Here is a 15,387-nt window from a genome sequence, read left to right as displayed (position 1 = left end):
TAAAGAGTTAGTTTCCACACTGAAAAAGGCATGTCAGACTTTGGTAGCCGTGTTGGCACGCTCAACTGATTCCTGCAGTGAAGTTATGAATTTATCCGAAAAAGATGATCAGGTTGATCCCAAGCCCATTGGAGTTTACAAGATTGAAAAATTGATCTTACTTTTACATTGAACACTGGAAGGTATCAGAAACAGAAGCCAATTGCACAGTAAATGGAGGATTCCATTACACTTCTCCAACCGCTTACACAGGAACAGCAGAAGGATATTGAAGCCTTCGACCCTGATGAGCCCAATCAGTCTCTCGAACCTGTAACACAGTATCCAGTGTCGGCCATGCAACACCAGTATCATGATACACAGCAACAGGATCGGTCCATTCAGCCTCCTTAAGTCTGTAAAGCAGGAAGTGGAAGACGTCACAGGGTGACTGGAGGGTATTACATAGGGTTAACATGAGGCCATTGAGTTGCATCAAACTTGCTGCACCGGAATTGGAAAACGGATGCAAATTATGAGACTCCTTTTGTGAAAGAAGGAAGACGTTCACCTCACGTGTCTGTTGTATGGGAACAGGATGAAGCCAAATACTCCATCAGTCCTATTTCAGAGATGCAGACGGAGGCGATTCACTATCTCCAGCCTGTTATGGAGGAATATGAGGACAGTCTTCAGTCGCTCAAGTTATTATATATCAACAGCAAGGTTCCATAAGCCCTCAGAGTCTTCGGCATCAACAAGAGGAGAACCATCACGACGATTATGTGGAAATGCCAGAAAAAACAATAGCCAACTGGTTTTGTACACAAGGATGCAAATGAGTCCATATAGCCACGACCGTCTCATGAACAGCAGCGAGAGCAGGCGAATTCACGCTTTGTGCTTCTTATATCGCATTGCATGGAATGGTGAGATTATAGAAAGACAAGAATTTTGAATTAAATAATATAAGGTAGCGAGAAAACTGTTAAAATTTAAGAAAGATTGTTAAAATCAATTATTCCGTAATTGATTACTGGAAATTTCAAAAGGCAAACCACAATCCATCAGAATCAATATGATTTGACAAAGAATTAATCATATTTCAATTACTCTCTAAATCTCTTTGAAGATGTGAAAAGCAATCTGGATAATTGGGATCCTTGAGATGTAATATTTCGACTTCCATAAGGCATTGAATAAATTATGCAAAAAAGTTTTTCTCTGTAAAATGCGATTGCGTATGTTTAGAAGTAATTTATTAGCTTGGATACCGAATTGGAGAACAAACAAAATGCAGTGAGATGGAATAAATGTATCATTTCCATTTTGGCAAAATGCAACTTCTCGAGTACCATAGGGCTCGGTCCCCATGCCCCAACTGTTTGCAATCTAAACTGTTACTTATTTGAGGGGATAGACATTCTGTAACCAAATTATTAGATGACACAAACTCATATGTGAGATTTAAATGAAGTTGTAATAAATTTATAAATGGATATGAATAGAATGGGCCAACATTTGGCAGAAGAAAATGAACAACGAAAAGTATGAGGGTGTCTATTTTGGTCAGTGTAACAGAAAGAGAACGCCTTATCCAAACAGAGAGAGACTTCAGAATGCTGAGATGCAGAATTTTGGGTGTCCTCACACATATCACGGAAATTTCAGATGCACGTGCAGCAGGTAATGAGAAAGGTCAGTGTCATTTTAGCATTTATTTCTAAAACAGTCGATTCTAAAGAGAGGGAGATGTTGCTGCAAAAACGCAATGTATTTGTGAGATCAAATTGAATATTGTGTGCAGTTTTGCTGTCCTGACTGCTGGAAGGATGTATTTGCATTTGAGACAGTTCAGCAGAGGTTCCCCAAATTGATTCCAGAGTTGTGGAGTTTGTCCTCTGAAGAGATATTGAGTAGTTCAGTCCTACACTCTCTGGAAGTTAGAAGAATGAGAGGAGTTCTCATTGACGTATGTTGGTTGCTGAAGGTGATTGACAGTGTCGATGTGGAGTGGATATTTCCTCATGTTCACAAACCTAGAACAGGAGATCACAGTTTTAGGATAAGGTGGAACAGACTTTGAACAGGGTTGAGGACATTTTACTTCCCTCAAATCGTTGTAAATCTGTGCGATTTTATGCCCCAGAGTGCAGGGGATGCTGGATCGTGTGAAAGTGAAGTGAATGGAGAGTCGGCAGGAAAGTGCATTTTAGCCCGAGATGACAGAACCATGATTGTGTTAAATGGCGGGGCAGGCTCGAAAAGCTGAATTGCTGTCTAATGCTCGGCATTCTTACTCAGCCCTTCGAATGTTTTATACAAGAATGGGGGTGGATTGGTTATCAAACAGGCAGCAGGCAACCAGGATAAATCAGGTTTAATCTATTTGACAGACCATAACCATTGGAGTTGTATAGTGGCCGGTGCTCGGACTTCAGTTATTTACAATCTGCATCAACAATCAGGAGGAGGGAACAGATGTACTGCAACTAAATTTGGCGATTAAACTAATATAAACAGGAAATTAAATTATCGGGGAAGTTGGAGATTATGGAAATGGATATCGATAAGTGAAGTCAGTCTGTAATAGTTTAGTAGTGGAATTTAACGTAATATAATACATGCCATTTTGATTTCAGTGAGACTGGCATGGAATATGTTACTGAAATATAGAGACAATACTGGACTTAATGATACAGTGCGCACTGGAGGCTTCACTCCAAACCGTTCAGACATCGGACGTGGTGCTCCATTCCCTAATACTCTGCTCCCTGATGTTCCAAGTGCCCTGTTGTTCTGATACACGATATATTTCTTCCGTCACCAAACGGTGACACTGGCGTCGACATACGAGGAGATGATCGATATGGCACCGCCCTCCTGTCTGGAAAGTCCAGATCAAAGAAGTTGAATGAAAGTGTGACACTAACAACCCGTGGAAGCACGGTCCACCCCCTGGTGTGAAGCTGCAGGTCGTGTTGAAGGAGGTGATACTGCACTGTGACGGATTCATTGTTACATCAGTGCCCCCTTACACTGAACTCCTGGGTAAACTGTAGCTTGAGAAACTGTTCTTGGAAACCAATGTGTGGATACGGCCAAACTCCTTTCCCCAAACGCACTCAGTCCGTGATTTCAGATCAACCCCACACTAGAGCCTCTGCTCTTTTGTTGGTTATGTTATGCACTCAGTTGCTGGAACTACAGTCCCCATGCTTCATTCAGAGTTGGGTCACTAATCCTCATCACTCCCGGAATATCAGAGGCAGCTCACTGCACAACCTGCAGCAAACCAACCTCAGCACCTTAACTTAAATTTCAAGGACATGCGTCAGTCAGAAGCCTCTCAGTGACAAGTTAGATGCCTGCCTTTCCAAAAATACGTGAGGAGCTTTCTCATGTAACTGACCACACGATCATCTGAAAAGGACAAACATAGATGCTCGGTGGACAGGCACTGGCCAGATTTCAAAGATGTGAGAAAAAGCTGCTGAAACTCCCCAGTCCAACATGGAGAACCACTTGGGACACACCAGAAGTGAACGCCAGCCCGACACACCTCATTTCAGTGCTTCTGAGTTTCATAATTCCAGCACTCCATACACTAGGGAGCTAAATGTGAGCCATACCAGGGTTGTACAGGAGAGCGTGAGGTATACATTTTGCACATTGCTTCTGAGCTTCATGATGTTGTACCCGGGAATCCAGGGATATGAGCAAGAAAGTCGGGTAAACGTACAGAAGGACAGACATTTATATTATCATTGGATTAGTACTTGATCGGCAAGTTGCAGAAATCAGCATCTGCAGTCATTGTTTTTACCAAGTTGCAGAAATGTGGGTCGTCTTCAAGAAATAGGACAGGATTGACGAATCAGATTTTGATGAGTCCAATATCAGGAAGGAGAACATAAAATAAATGTGGCGACAAATCAGCTGAAATGGACAGTGATATCAGATAATCAATCGACCTCAGAGAATCAGATATCACAAACCAAATGAGATGTCAGTGCAGTATGGAGCAATGTGCAGACCAGTCGAATGTCCTGCTCAATGCACGGCAACAATCTGTGCAGACCGTGCAGAACACACTAGTTGATTAGCTGCCTGTCCAGCATGGGGATCCTTGCAGCGAATAGCAGTGAATTGATCTGTAAAACAGGAGCTGTTGCCCTCCCGGAAAGTACAGCTGTGTGCAACGAACCTGTGCATTGCTTGCGAACACTGTGTTCGATCACTGTCGAACAGATGGAATCGTGCAGCCCCTGCTGGAAATGACAGGAGGTACAAATCCCATCATTCAGAGCTCCATATCTCAATTGAGCCATGGGATATGGAGCATCAAGACAAGAGAAAGAAGAGAACTAACGTATGTTTGAGGGGGCAAGGGTCAGACACGGCTTTAAAGGGTTCCAAGGTAGTCAGGAAGGAACTGAATAATGGACTAAGCGGGAGCTGGAAAGAGGCGTGAAAATATGGGTCGAATTAAGCAAAATCAGAGCGCATTCTATACTAATGTGGGGAACAAGAGGGTGGCCAGAGTGAGGGTAAGGCTGATCAGGGTCGGTGTAGGGTATTTTCACCTGGTATTGGAGGAGCGAGAGTAAGTCTTTAATGAATAGTTTGCTTCGGTATTCTGTATTGAGAGAACCCTTGATGTTTCTGAGGACAGCGTGAAACAGACTGATATTCTGGAACAGGTTGATGTGAGGAAGGAGAATTTGCCGAAAATTTTGAAAAACGCACAGATAGGTAAATCCTTTGGGTCGGACTCAAGGTTAGTATGAGAGGCTAGGAAAGAGATTGCTTTGGTATTGATCTTTTCGCATTCACTGTCCACTGGAGTAGTGCTTTGTGATTTGAGGGTGGAAATGTTACTCCTTGTTCAAGAAAGGGAATAGGGTTAATCCTGGTAATTACAGACCATGATTCTTATGCCAGTGGTTAGCAACTTATTGGAGAGGATTCCAAGATGCAGGACTCATTATTACCATTGTTTGATTAGGTAGACTCAGCATGGCTTTTTGTGGGGCGGTTCATGCCTCACAAGCCTATTTGAAATCATTGACGATATGACAAAACACGTTGTTGAAGGTAGAACATTGGATGTGTTGCAAATGGATTTTACCAAGGCATTGATAATTTTCCGCATGATTGGCTTATTCAGAAAGTAAGGAGACATGGGATGCAGGTTGATCTAGATATCTCGATCCATAATTGGCAGTCCCATAGAAGACAGAAGATGAAAAGTATTCACCCTGGAGCTCAGTGAGCAGTGGTGTTCTGCAGAGATCAGTTCTGGGATATCTGCTCTTTCTGATCTTTATGAATGACTTCGATGTGTAATTGGAAGAATGGATTAGGAATGTTGCTGATCACGCTAATATTGTTCGAGTTGTGGACAGTGTGTAGTCTTATTGTAGGTTTCACCGAGACATTGACAGGATGCAGAATTGAGCTGATAATTGGCAGATGAAGTGCAATCTGGAAAAGTGTGAATAATACACTTCGGGAGTTCAAATATGAATTTGAATACAGCATACAGGGTTAAAGGCACAATTTTTGGTAATGTGGAAGAACAGTGTAATTTGGGGTCTATGTCAATATACATCAAAGTTGCCACACAGTTTGTTAGAGTTGTTAAGAAGGCACATGGTGCGCTGGCTAGCATTAACCTGGGACCTGACATTATGAGCCGCGAGGTTGTGATGCAGCTGTTTAAAGCCCGCATTAAGCCATTGCTATGAATATGGAAGTGTGCCCTGTAGCTTAAAGAGAGAGTGAATGGTATTCTGTACAGTGTTCACAAGCACCTTTGTTATGAATAACTCGCAGTCTCAGAGTTTCCAGAAAAACGAAAAATATGTAAATCTCGCTGTGGAATAGATAGCTAGGTTTTGTGTGCTATTTTGACAATAATTCGAATTTAACCAAGCAGTTTAAATTAGGTCACAGGATACTAAAATTCAATCGATTTTGTATTCATTGTTTTGCCAAAATTGAACAAATGGGAGGATCGATATTGGGATGATAAAGAGGCAGTCAGTTTGAATGTTACACAGAAGTAAACCGCCATCGAGAGAGACTGATATTTAAAAAACTCTCTATCAAGGGTACTTTTTTTGTATGAAGCATTTTTTACCGGAGACAACCCAGGGAGATGCAAAGCCGAAGAAGTAGGGCATTGAATACGACAACCGCTGTCTGGTTCAGAAATTAAGTTTATGTATTCTTAATACAAGTTTTGGTTGGAATATTACGTTGTTATAAAGTTGGATGCGGATTACAAGTTTAGATAATGGTGGGCATGAGCTATGAACAGTTGCTGTTTAATGATCACTTTTAGACAAAGGAATAAATTGTTTTCTTTTCTTTTTGAAAATAGTTGATTTTGTTAATTCTCTTTCACTTGTATATTAATAGCTTGCAAGGCAGCTAAAGCTTGCGAACTTTAATTAGCAGAAGACTTCATTGACGTGTCATATCACCACACTTGAAATATTGTGTTCAATTCTGGTCGACTTATTAAACGAAATGTGTGAAGCTCTTGCGAGGGTACAGAGGACAGCAGAAATACTGACACAGACCACACAGAGCGACTAAAATATTGAGAAAGTCATCACGCAGAAAAGTAAGTACTGCCAGATTTCCTAAATCTGTATTTTGGTCAGTGTGTGTACTGTGTGTGTATTGATGATTGCGTATCTTTGTGTGCATGTGCATCTGTGTATCAGTATTTGTCTTTGTATGGCTGCATTAGTATCTGTGTGACTCTATAATATTCATCTTTGTGTGCATCTTTGTGACTGTATTCGTCTCTGTGTATCTCTGTGTGTATCACTGTGCATGGCACCTTCACCACGAACACTCACACACGCTGAAAGAGGCAGGAATACTTATTGTACTGAGGCCCCTCAGAGTGCAATATGATCATGTCGAGTAATGTATGTGTTTGCTCTGTAATGTCGAAGCAATTTATGTTTGAAGATTATTCGTAACAGAATGTGCACATTAAAGTGTATTTCCATTGGAATCGTATCCAAGCATCTCCGACAGAACCATTTGTAAGGTGATGTGATGACTTTATTGTACGTTCTTTAATTTTAAATCATTTGTAATGCAATCCTACAAACTATAAGTGAGAATGGATTTAAAAGCTCTGAAACTGGCCCATTGGTGATGGCAAAATTTCAAGAACAACATTACTCCGTATCAGACAAACTGTTCTGTGCTTCCAAAGACAGTATTTGAAAAAAAAACTAAACAGCCGTGCATCGTGAGAGTTTCACAGTATTTGATGTCCTCTCAGAGTAAGCAAAAAGCATATCTGCTATTTTTGTGGTTGCTTGGAGAAGTCATTGTATGTGTATAAATTTCAAGGGGACAGGCAGATGACATGGGGGCGGCGGGAGTTGATCCCAATTCCAATTGATTTATTGGAAAAACCACAGGGACAGCATTTCACAGAGATACAGACAGAGATGCACACAAATATAACTGCACATATTAAACAGCTACCACATATACATGTGAATATGCTAACTTACATGCAAACACATCGAAATTTCTTCAGGACAGAAATAGGTTTTTCATTCATAGAGTAATCAATGGTCAGTTGGAGAAGGCACGAGAATACGGCTGAGAAGCATTTCAAACGTGATCAATTGGCACAGCAGATCCACTGGGTGAAATGTCCCAATTCTGCTAAAATTACTGTTTCCTGAAGTGAGTCATTTTAGAAGATCGAATTTAAATGCAGATTGTAGGTTCAAAGGCAGGATTCTTGGCAGTGTTGAAAAACAAAGGGATCTTGAAGTCAATGTCCATAGACCCTTCAAAGTTGCTACCCAATTTGAACGTTGTTCCTAACGCATATGGCGTGTAAGCTTTCATTAGCAGGACGTTGCTGCTCTATTGAGCCCTGGTTCGATCACACTTAGAATGTTGTGTCCAGTTCTGGTCGCCCGATTATAGAAAGAATATGCAAGCTTTAGTGTGAGTGCAGGAGTGATTTACCAGGATGCTGCCTGTACTGGGAGGGGGAGGAGCATGACTGTTGAAGAAAGTTTGTGGGATCTCGGGCTTTTATTTTCATTCGAGTGATGAATGATGAGAGAACTTGACAGAGGTGTGCACGATGACGAGATGCATAGATAGGGTGCAAAGCCAGAAATGTATTTCCCAAGGTGGGAATATCAATCACAAAGGGACCAGAATATTAGGGTGATTGGAGGAAGGTTGAAGAGAGAGAACCGATGTGTTTGTAATGATGTGCCAGCAGGTGTCGTGGAATCAATACATTAGGGACATTTACACAACTCTTGGATAGTCACATGGATGATCGTAAAATGAGGTATGTAGTGTAGTTTAATTTTAGAGTAGGATAAAAGGTCAGCGCAGCATTGAGGGCTGAAGCGCTGTACTGTACTCTTTTATGTTCTATGTTCCAATTTCTTATACTCTTGTGAGCTTATGCTATCTGGAATTCCGCTAAATTCAGTGGTGGCAGAATTTGGTGTGTATTTCATTGAAGAGGTTCAATGGACATGTGGACAGTTATCAAGGGCTGAATGGTCAATATCTGCTCCTCGTTGTCGCATCCTTGTGTCTCAAAACACAGGAGATTGTCGAGAGAGAAACACATTTGAGAATAAGGGCATTCACACTTCAGACTGAAGAAGGGATGTTCGTTTCTCTTTAGCGTTGTGTGAGCTGTGGAGTTCTCATCCCCAAAGAGCAGTGAAGAATGGGTTACTGGAAACATTCAAGGTTCAGGTCCATAGATCTTTGATGATCAAAAGAATCCATGCCAACTGGGAACAAACAGGAAAGTGTGATGCAGCAATATTCACATCAACATTGCATATTCAAAACGGTGCAGAGGGCTCGAGGAGCTAAATGACCAACTGCTGCTCGCAATCCATGTGGTGTGCTCTCACTCAATCCATTGATGCTGTCAAGAGTGTTGCGCCGGAAATGCACAGCAGGAAATTCGTCGTTTTGGGCAAAAGCCCTACATCATAAGGATTATTTTCTTATTAAGGGCTTTTGCACGAAACGCCGATTTTCCTGCTTCTCGGATGCTGTCTGACTTGTTGTGCCTTTCGGACGCCACACACTTGATTCTAATCTCCATCATCTGCAGCATTCACTTTCGCCTCTCGATGCTGTTACAGAAGGAAAGGAAGATCCCATTCAGCCAGTCAGCATCGATGCAATAAGACAGGAGGATAACATTCTGTTCCCCTATTTTTTTTTTACAAAGGATTAGGGTGAAGTCGTTCAGCCTTATGAGTACATTACACAGAATAGGAGGAGGACATTCAACATTTCTAGCCTGCTGCACAGGAACAGGGGAGCACTGGGTACTGTCAGACAATCGACATTAGGGTTAGATGTTTCTTTTCAGGTTGGAAAGATTTACATTGGTGGAATGGCACAGAGTTAATTATTTAGGGCGGCACGGTGGCACAGTGGTTAGCACTGCTGCCTCACAGCGCCAGAGACCCGGGTTCAATTCCCGCCTCAGTCGACTGACTGTGTGGAGTTTGCACGTTCTCCCCGTGTCTGCGTGGGTTTCCTCCGGGTGCTCCGGTTTCCTCCCACAGTCCAAAGATGTGCAGGTCAGGTGAATTTGCCATGCTAAATTGCCCGTTGTGTTAGGTAAGGTGTAAATGTAGGGGTATGGGTGGGTTGCGCTTTGGCGGGTCGGTGTGGACTTGTTGGACCTGTTTCCACACTGTAAGATTAGCAACAATTTAGAATCTGTCAATGTTTTAGATGTGTGTACTGATTGGATTGAGCTCAATTAGCTCAGCAAACAAAATAGTAATTTAATCAGTTGCCAATTGGTGGTAGAGCGTCTGTAAGGGGATAGAGACAGTTGGGTTATGTGCAAACCTTCAGCAGAAACAATATAGACTGGAATAGCGAAATTCGTGCTGTGACAGAGTGTAAGACAACAGTAAACTATTTAAATGGAGAGAGATCACAATCTTTAGTGGTAGAAAGCATTTGTGCGGCCTGTTACATAAATCACACAAGGTTAGTATGCAGATGCACCAAGTGATTAGGACCGTATATGGAATGATTCTACTTCATACAAATGCTATCAGAATGATTTAATGCATCTGTACAGAGCATTTCTGAGGCCGCATCTGATGTATTGTATGTAGTTATGATTCCCTAAACTGAAAATAAATATGTACCCAATTGTTTTCGAAGCTTTTCAAATATATTTCACTTTACTTGCTCCTGGAAGAAGACCATGTTCTATCATAAAGCACGGAAACATACCCTTCTGTCGAACTTGCCCATGCTGACCAGATGTCCTGAATTAATCAAGTCTCATTTGGCAGCATTTGGCCCATTTCCGTCTAAACCTTTCCTATTAATGTATTTATCCAAATGGCTGTTAGATGCTGTTATGGTCGCAGTTTCCCACAGAACGGATGGCAATTAATTCCATGCACTCCATGAAACGTTTACCACTTTTGTCCTTTTCAATATTTCACCTCTCAGCTTAAATCTATGTGCTCCAGTTTTGGAGTCCGCCTAAGTAGGAAAATGACGTTGGTGATTTACCATTTCTATGCCCGTCTTGGTTTAATACACATTTAGAAGGCCAAAACACTTCAGAGTCGAGAATGAGAGGTGCGTAGCTGATGGACATTTCCCCTGGTATGGTACACTCGAGCTAAGGATTCAAATTTAAGAAAATAATGTATACATTTTAACACAGTTACTATGACAACATGAATTTATTGGACAAAAACATGAGAACACATTTGAACATAGCTTCAAATTTGTTTAGCCACCAAGAGAGTATAATTATAAATTAAAAGTTGCTTCGACATGGAGCAGGGAACAAGGATGGAGTCATACATTCCAGATAATTTTCAATGAGGCCACACGTAGTCCAGTTTGGTGGTCAGATAACATTATTGACAATTTCAGTCAGAGACTGTCAAAACGTAATCTATTGGAGAGGCCACGGCTTATTGCTCACTCTCTTTCCTTGTTCCTTCTCACAGTAAAATGTGAGAGGTGAAAATATGCCATTCATCTTTAACAAAAGTGAAAGATTCATGTTGATGATTCATTGGAACCTTTCCACTGCCTGAAGCAAAATACAACTTTTCCAGGAAGTAATCCCATTGCCCACAGCTTGGTTGAGCAGAATAACCAGACAGGGAGAATAGCATTTGGGGCGATCTAATTTTGCCTCTTTTCTGGAATTTAACTGTTGCTTGGACAAACACTTTCGAGTTAATATTCTGCAGGTTTTTCTTTTCTGTTTGTCTTCAGGTATGTGTATGTATTTGTTTGTGTACACCTGTGTGCGTGACTCTGTGTATGTCACGGTGTGTGTCGGTGTATGTGTATGTCTGTGTGTGCGAACGAAGTGCATCTCTGCATGCATTGAAATAGAAGAATTGATGCACATATTTGCCCAAATTGTTTCTCATGTATCATTGATTCATAGCTTGAGTTACGTTGTTTTGGTTAAAGATGAGTTATTTTTGCAAATTTAAGATATATATCTGAATTGTCCCGAACAAAGGATCTGACCTATTCTGAGACCTATATCATTGGCCATATCACTAACCTGGTAACATTTAAAATTAGTCATGACCAATGAAGTAGCAGGACCAGTAAATGAAAGAGAGACTATTTTATTAACTGGGCCTGACCACCCAAAGCATTCTTAAGCTGACAGCCCAGACTGTGTATTTGCAATGCGTATTGGTAAGTGCACAGTGAAAACAACTGGGGTAAACTAGTTAGGTTGACTATCAGGTTGGAAAACAGACAAAAAAAATGTTATTTACAGAATTGCGGATTGAAACACAAAGAACAGAATATAGAATACCCACAGCACTCAGAATATCTCGAAACTAGACATAATTATGCTGTTTCGAACATACACAACCCCTTAAACACTGAGCAAAAATGATTCAAAGGTTTATATTTCGAAGTTAGAAGGACAGAAGGAGAGAGAGAGTCTCGCAGCTAGTTTGCACACAGCCCGCTGTACCACTGACTCAACCAAGAGTTCAGCTTTTTGGACTGACCACTCCACTTTCATTATCCAGGTCACTTCTAAAACATAAGCTTTGGCCTAAAGTCTCGTGTTTACGTATAAAGAAAATGGCTCCTTGATGCACTTTTCTCTCTGTACACAGCCGATTCTGAGTTGGGAGTGTTTAACAGCTTCTCTGAACAAAATGAAAACAGGATACAGTATCCTTGAGGAAATGGACAGCTTTCAGAAAAAAAGACCAGCTTACTGATACCTCTCCCCTTAAAAAATGAACCATCAATGTCCAAAGATGGCTGATTTTAAAACGCCTCAAAAACAATGGTTTATTAATCTAAAACACGAATGTACAGTACATTATTGACTCACATGGAAACGCGCAAACACAATCAATTTCAGTCCGTGGCACACTCGCCACTGAACGCCTCTGTATCTCATTGGTGTCTTGGCGATGCATCAGCAATCACGTGTTCGCAACTTACCTCATACACAATTGTCACATTGAATAGCTGCAACAACAATCTCCATCTAAACAGTCTGGCGTTTTTGTTTTTAAATTTCTCCACAAGTGTCAGTGGTTATGACCAGTGTATACAATTGTCTGGGATACTTTGCTAATAATTTAAACACTGAAATGATTCAATATGAAGTCCAAGCTCACAATCACTTTCGCCACTGTAGAATATTTCTGTTGATGAACATGCAACTGCCTTGAAAAATACCTGATGTTTCTTTCTACGCTAGCCATCCTCTTGCAGGATCACTGCACCAACACAGACATCATTGGTATTGATATACAATTTGAAAGAATTTGAGTATTTGGTGTGACTAATACCGGGGCAGTAGTTAACACAGTTCTGGGCTGACAAATGCCTTTTAACAGCTCCCTGTTCAATGAAACTCCTTGCCTTTCTTTCATAAGAGTTCGTTTCGTCGTTCAGCTACACTGCTAAACTCCTGCGTCAACCTTTAGTAAATTGCACTCAATCCCAGGAAACTTAGTACCGTTCACTTCGTCGACGGTGTGGGAAATTCCCTAACTACTTTCTCTTTCGCATTTCTTGGGGCCATTTTTTTTCTGTTTCGGATAACATGGCCCGGGAAGCTGACTCTTAGCTAGATTTAGCACCAAACCTGCTCTCCAAAATTGATCAAACAAGACTGATGAATGTTGTGAATGTTCCTTCCATGAATGATTAAAAATTACCAGGTCAACAATAAGGACCACACAGTTGGCAGTCACCTTATTAGTCAGTCTCTGCAATATGGTTGGTGCGTTTGTCATACCAAATCGCCTGGCTTTGAACAGTACAGTTCAATAGGTGTAATGAAATCCGAAACTGTTTTGCTTTCTCCATCAGAGATAATTGCTAATAGCCTCTAACCAAGTCCAACTTAGAAATGCATTATTGGCCCAATTTTTCGACGCAGGTGACCAGCCACAGAAGTCGAAATACATCAGTGTAATCGCTTATATTTACATCATACACAACTAGATAACGAACCCCCAGTTTATTTCTGCATGTCTCCACATGTGACGGTCGTAAAGTTTTCAGGTCGTTTCGATTTTCTTGCTGAACGTAACTTAATAATTTATCTCAAATTTGACAACTTCTCCGTTGTCCAAATTGATTTGACTAATGTCCAATACAGAATACTCTGAACATGGTTCTTTCCTTCCCTGTCAAAATGCTTTTGAGCATGTAGTCATGACACACTTTGTGACAGTTCCCTCTGTCTAGAATCCCTATCAAGTAATTCACCTCACTCAATTTCCTCTCTATTTGAGAAGCGTCACGAAAACTTGCTTTTCAATGTTCACCTATTACAAACTAACGTCCGATTAGCTGACATGTATTGCATGTCAGGCAAAATCCAACTAAATTCTTGCTTAGTCCAGGACAGTAAAAATGTCCTTGTATTATGGTCTGTGTTTTCCTCACTTGTCAATTACCTCAAAGTAGTAGCACATGTGTTATTCCTAGCACATCCGTTCTATGCCTACTGGCAAACCAATTTGATGTACCTGTGCCCATTCTCATCTGTTCCAATATGTGACGGTTTCCATTTCCTCATTAAGACACGACTTGTTACGTAATAACAGACCCAGGGAAGCAAATATACTCCTTGTTCAAATGCTTTTGTAATAAGCACTTTAAGATCTCATCTTCCTGCTGCAACTCAATAGACTCAACAGAGGTAAAGGAACTTGCATTTTTACTTATTTTCTCCTGTTCTGTCGCACTTGCCTAATCAAACAAAGTCTCTGAGAAAGCTGATTCAGCTTACTTATCTGTGCCTTTTGATTTCTCCTACTTCAGCTTGTGATTCTGCGATCCTGTTACTACACAATGAGGGAATACTCCTGAATAAATGTTCTGAATTTCTTCAGTTGCTTGCACCTCCACTGCCATTTCAACTTCAGCAGGCAGCACAACTACCGGTGAATCTAATATATCATTCGCGAGGCGAAACTGTATTCCTCGAGCTGAGAGTTTGTCAAGGACCCCTACCACAAATTCTACATTCTTCTCTTGACATTGTAGCCTCACTTTACGTAACTGAGCACCATGAATTCCTGTTACCAATAGCTTTTCCATCAATACCTTTTCAGGAATACAAATCCTGTCATCCTCCAGCGTTGCAGACTGAGATGCTCTTCTATCGCCTCATATCATAACTTCTTTGCCTGCTACTCCTGACCTATGTGAATGAGCTTTACGTCTGTTTGTTTTTTTTTTAAAACAGATCTGGGACCTTCTCCCTAATCTACCCATGATTCCGCTTTCTAGCTTCCATTGGAATTTCTGTCATCATGCCAACAAAACATGCAGTGTTATCTTCTTTTCCTACATTGACCGTTCGATATAATCAGTCCCTTGCATACCTCTTCAGACAGAATCCCGGTATTCTCGAATCCGCAAATGCAGTTCTGCCTCATGTAATTGTGTCTACATTCGGGGATACGAATAAAAAAATCAAGTCGAAAGTGACTGAAGAGAATAGGCTAATTGTGTATCGAGATAAATATTTAACGCATTGCTTATGTATGCATATTTTTAACAACAAAAACAACAAAAAGAATGAAGGAAACAACGCAGAGCCGAATGTACGACACACTAAATGCCGCATTCACACCGCAGGTTTCAACACATAACTTGTCCATTCAAGGAATTCACCGCCTCATACTTGTCACTCACTAAGACAATACCCCAGCTGATGACTGCGGTGATATGTAAACTTGCTTGCACATTGAGGATTACTCTGTCTTCGACATTGTTCCAGTGTTGTCGTCAGCATATTTGAGCCAGGGGCAAGTCCACACTCGCTGTAAACGGTCAGAAGCTATTACTAATTTTACAATG

Source organism: Chiloscyllium plagiosum, unplaced genomic scaffold (assembly GCF_037043375.1).
Source record: "Chiloscyllium plagiosum isolate Xiang-an unplaced genomic scaffold, Cpla_swu_hap1 HiC_scaffold_21, whole genome shotgun sequence".
NCBI classification, from domain to species: Eukaryota; Metazoa; Chordata; class Chondrichthyes; order Orectolobiformes; family Hemiscylliidae; genus Chiloscyllium; species Chiloscyllium plagiosum.
Note: the sequence above shows the minus strand (reverse complement) of the source record.